This window comes from Myotis brandtii, unplaced genomic scaffold, assembly GCF_000412655.1.
Source record: "Myotis brandtii unplaced genomic scaffold, ASM41265v1 scaffold847, whole genome shotgun sequence".
NCBI classification, from domain to species: Eukaryota; Metazoa; Chordata; class Mammalia; order Chiroptera; family Vespertilionidae; genus Myotis; species Myotis brandtii.
The window spans coordinates 1686492-1691864 of NW_005371441.1; the positions used below are offsets into that span (position 1 = coordinate 1686492).

Here is a 5373-nt window from a genome sequence, read left to right on the forward strand (position 1 = left end):
CATGTTACTGTTATGGAATGCTACATAATAGCATTTTCACAGCTCATGCTGTCCTCTCCTCCACCCATGCAATCCCCCACCTTTCAAACATTTCATATCGATTGCGAGTTAGGAGTGGGGCTGAGTGCTGGGCACACACAGGTGAACTAGATACACAGTGCATCAGGCCAGGTAATTCCAAGGTCACTCTGTCATGATCAGAGGGGCGGAGCACATTTATCTGGGAATCAGACATGATAAGGCGGGTTAGGTGCCTAGCGCTGTGCGTGGCTCTCAGCATCAATAAGACATTTCCTGTTCCTGTGTCCACTTCCTACCTCCCACCTCACTCATACACTGAGGTAAAGCGAAGTGGGTTGAGCAGGAAATGTAAACGCCATTCCCAAGATAACCAAAGTTCAGGTCTGCTATCTGCCTAAGGTGAGCAGAGTCTGTGGCTGGCGGTCAGATCACACCGCTTCCCTGGAAGTCATCTGCGCTAAGAAATGTGTGATTAGATCAGGGAGTAGAGTAGCAGAGAGAGTGTTTGCAAGGAGTCAGGACACCCTTCCTCCCCGCGTGGTCCCCAGCCCCATCTGTCACACACACTCATCAGGCAGCTTCTTTGAGTGTGCAGTGAGGGCCAGCGCCTAGCTCACGGGCTTAAAGCAGACCATGTGTGAGGCGCTCATAGACGGGTGATGGGCGGGGTTTTGTGTGAGCACCAGGGACTGGAAAGGGTCTGATGGAGCCAGCTGAGCCTGCTTCCTGTCCGGGAAAGGAAACTGGCACCTGTGCTGTGGGCCTCACAGGCTATTACAAGACCAACGGAAACTTCGCTTCGAAGATGGCAAATGTCTGCTTTCGTCCCGTTGCCAATCGTCCGTGGGAAACGTATTCCAAGCATAACCTAGCCCCAGAGCTTTAGGTAATACCAGTCAGTTGTGGAGACAAAATAAATTGTACGACAGAACATAAACGGCCCGTGGCAGGGAGAGAACTGGGCCACTGTGCGGCCCTCCTGCACAAAACCTTATTTGGTTTCAAATCTTTATGATACTTTCCATAACCATGTGCATAAACAGATAAAGGGGGGAAATCAACAACAAAAGGCCAATATGTATCCAGGCTTCATTACGGGTGGGGTCGTCTGCGAAGCCTTTTCCGGTCATGATCATTCTTGCCACTTTACAGGTGAAGGAAATGAGGCACAGAGAGGCAGGTAATTCCCTGGAGGCCACGCAGCTAGTAGCTGGTTAAATTAAAAGCCCGAGAACGAGTAATGCAGACGGGCTTTCTTACAAACCACAAAACCGAATGGAGTCAGTAGGCAAACCGGACATGGACGTCTGCCTTTGAAGCAGAGAGGTGTGAAGAGATCGCTCAGATGCCTTTGACCGGAACCTCACAGGCACCTTGGACTCGTCATACTTGTATCACAGCTGTGCCTTTGAACCTCTATCCGGCTGTTACAAAGGTTAGCCTTCCCTGTCTCCTTTTCACTTTCCCTTCTCTAAGCAAAGGTTATTCGGTACATTAACTCAGGTGATTAGGGTAATGATGCCTGAGAAACAGTGAGCTTCCCCCTCTTTTCCGTATTACCCAGAGCTTCTGTGTTAACACTGGCAAGTTGACTTGCAAAGAATTATTTTTGTATGATTTTAAAGAAAAGCCCCTGAAGATCCTGAAAAGGAAGAAAAGTGATGTGTCTGCAAAAACAGTAGCAGGATTTTTTTTTTAAACTTCCCCCCCAGGGGCTGTAATTTGACTGCTCTGTTTGGCAAGGCTCCAGAGACAAGTCCAAGTGCTCAATCTCTTTCGCTTTCTCTCTTTCTCTCTCTCTCTCCTCTCTCCTCTCTCTCCTCCCCCTCCTCCCTTCCATTCTCTCTAAAAATCAATCGAAAAAAATATCTTTGGGTGAGGATTAACAAAACAAAAAAGAATGGACAACAGGTTTGAACAGATTCTTCAGAAAAGGAGATATACAAATGGCTAATAAGCATATAGAAAGGCGATCAGCATCACTAGTCATCAGGGAAGTGCTAATTGAAACTAAATTGAGATACCCCTTCACACCCACTGGCTAACACTAATAAGACTGACAGTGTGGGTGCTGGGGAGGGTGTGGAACAACTGGAGTTCTCATGCATTGAAGGTGGGAATAGAAAAGGTTACAGTAACTTTGGAAAACTGGGCAGTTTTCTATAAATTTAAGCAGGTACTTACCTGATGACCCAGTAATTTCCCCCCTGGGTATTTGCTACAAAGAAATGAAAACATATGTCCACACATACACACAAAAAGGTTTGTTCAAGAATATTCCTGGCAGCTTCATTCATACCAGACTAAAATGGGAAACAATCCATATGTCCATTATAAGAGAATGAATAAACAAATTACAGTGTGTTCATATAATACTCCTCGGTAATAACAAGGAATGTTCTTTCACCACAACGACAACACCCTGGAATAAATCTCAGTCATTATGCTGAGCAAAAGAAGCCAGTCACAGAAGACTACATGTTATCTGACTCCATGTATGTGGCATTCAAGAATAAGCAAAACTGCCCACCATTGTGGCTCAGCCATTGAGCATCAATCTATGAACCAGCAGGTCATGGTTAGATTCCAGTCAGGGCACATGCCCAGGTTGTGGGCTTGATCCCCAGTAGGGGGCATGCAAGAGGCAGCCGATCAATGATTCTCTCTCATTACTGATGTTTCTATCTCTCTCTCTCCCTCTCCTTTCCTCTCTGAAATCAATCTACACTAATAAAGTAAAGGGAGCACCTGGTCTCCTCGGGGACTTGGCCGACCTTTCCGGCCTCGGAGGACCGCGGGCTCTGCGGGCGACGCGGCAGCCCGCCCCTCTTTGTGTCCTCGGATGAGAGTCTGGCTTTTCAACGAGGCGCAGAAGGAGGGTCTAATTGGGAAAAGTCGTTACACTGTTCAATTTTATTCCGTTCATTGGAAACAATGAGGTGGGTGACTTTTTTAAAAGGCGCGGGGGGAGGCTTGTTTGCAGAGCCGCTGTGCCATGAAGTTCTGGTCCTCCCGCTCCCTCGGTACCACCCTCAGGTGGCCGCTGCTACTGCACATATTTTTGAAATCCCCGAGGGTGAGTCCCCTGGGAGGCTGTGTCCAGCCGGCCTCACAAAGGACACTGTGGATCCCAGAGGCGGAGTTGGTTTGGGGGTTTCCGACAGATCGGATTCAGCACTGCCTTGTGTTTCCTATTCAAACCAGGAGGAGACCAGAATGCCGACTTGGGCCAGGTTTGGCATGGAGCAGAATTGCAGGCCAGCTCGGTCGGGGAACACTATAAAAATGGTTATCGAGTGTTACAATCGGCATCTGCTGGCTTCCCCGTGTTCTGTCGTTGGCATGCTTTTAAAGGATGTAGTGTAGACTTTGGACTTCGAGTAAACGCTATTAAAACATCTCCAAGCCCATCAATCACTTCAAGGAGTAAGAAAACTCCATTGTAAGGTGGGCTTTGCCAGCTGAGACCCTACAAGCTCCTCAGTTGGCCTTGGCTACCTCCCTCGTGAAGTGATTTATATGAACCAGGCCGTTTCTAAAGCTTCATGCTCAATCCTCCACCCCCACCCCACCCCACCCCCTTTGTCTACAATATTTAAGACTTAGATACAAAAGCAATGGTTTGATATATGACCCCCTGGCTTCCCTTGTCCGATTTTCTTCTTGTCCGATTTGAGGCCCTGTATCTGAGCCACCAGGCCACCTGAGGAAAGAAATGTGTTTCCCCAGAGTTCTCCCACCACACTGGCTTCCTCCTCAGCAGGACATCCCACAGCCCTCGCTGCATCACCTTCCTCTTCCCTCCTGTAGCCGCTCCCTGGACCTCTCTTCTGATGGTTCTCTGGCTGTCAGATCCATGCCTTAATCACCTTTTCCAGCTCATCTGCATCTTTCCCATGGGCACCAGCTTCCTACAGCGCCTTACTTAGGAATGATCGTTGCCAAATCCAAGCTTAAATATTGGGAAATTCAATCTGTACTTCAAGGAGTTTAAAGGATCACTTGTTAACAAACCTATGGGAAGTAGCAATCGTTTTTCAAATCCAGGAATAGCCAGTACTGTTTTGTTCTCCTCCTGTGAGGATATGAGTTTTTAAAGTGATTTAATTAAGAATTCATGGTTTGTGGTCTAGCACATGAATATGGGAAATGCTTCAGCAGCAGTGATGTCTTTTGAGCCCTTAGTAAACTAAAGCAATTCCTGGATCTTTACTCCGAATCCTCCTGGCTGCAGTCCACTTTTTGCAGGTTTCTCTCCCCTCCCGCCATTCATTGCTGGTAGTTGGTCTTTCAAACAGTTGTCATCTTTCAAATCTCCTCCTGGATGATCCAGGGAATAGTGACGCTGAGATGTAGGGCCTAGGCTAAATCTCAGATGATCTACATCAGCCCCAACCTCCTAAAGATTTAGGGGAGTGAGTACTAGAGGTGAGGACTGAGTGCTCTGGAAGGGGCTGGCCTGGGTGTGAAGTGTGCCTCTGCAGCTCATTGGCACCGAGACCTTGACCCCTCTAGGAAATTATTTAGACATAGATTAGTTTACAGTCAGGCAAATATAACAATCATAGCTGATTGCTCTCTCCGGATTATCTCACCTTTGCTCATGTCTTCCTCTGTAATTTAGGAAATAATGGCCTCGCTCTCTGGGTTCATGCTGAGCAGTGAGGATGATTAATGAAATAATTTGTGGAATTTGGCAGGCTGTGCGCTTTAAAGACGATTGTTGTTGATCCACTGAGTCCCGGGAATGAGTGATTTTGCTGGAGGTTCCGCAGTTCTCCGTTGGCTGAGCTATGGTTTAACCCACGTTCACTTCTCTCTCCTCAACTGCACTACCTTGAAATAACAGCGGCATGGAGGCACATTTTTAATGAAATGCAATGCTTCACTCTTTCAGGAAAAAAAAAAACCACTGTCCCTTTTGACTTAGGAAAAATGTGGTTTCTAAGGCCAAATGCTCGAGTATTCAAGCAGGAATGGGAATGGGAACATTTTCTAGACGGAGACCCTAAGCAGCGTGTACTCGCATGCATTGGCATCTGAAATATAATGTTTCAGCAGCCTGCATCAACCTGCTCTATACAATGAAAAGCTGACCCCAGTCAGCGGGCGTCCAGATCAGCGGGCGTCTGTGCCAAGTAGAACTGACTGCAGGGCCAGCTTTCAAGTCATTAAGAGATGGTACGTGTTCCTCTTTCTGTTGCCCACGCTGACGGAAAGCAACAGGTGCTTTAGCAATGACGGCAGAAGGGCAGCTCAGCATCCCAGCCAGGGGGCCCGGGTTTGTTGCGGAATAACCTGGCCACGGGTCATCCAGAAACCTTCAAGTCTGCCTGGGTGGCTCCCCCCCCC

At 47.8% G+C, this 5373-nt stretch overlaps 1 protein-coding gene across 1 annotated transcript in view; it reads left to right on the forward strand.

Annotated features, from left to right (window-relative positions):
* The first annotated feature begins 1383 nt into the window (after positions 1-1383).
* The window catches only part of PLEKHG1 (pleckstrin homology domain containing, family G (with RhoGef domain) member 1), a 189980-nt gene continuing 185990 nt past the window's right edge, over positions 1384-5373 (forward strand). The window contains exon 1 of the mRNA XM_005884706.2: positions 1384-1456. The gene's annotated coding sequence lies outside the window, so the exon portion shown is untranslated. The remainder of the gene's footprint in view (positions 1457-5373) is intronic.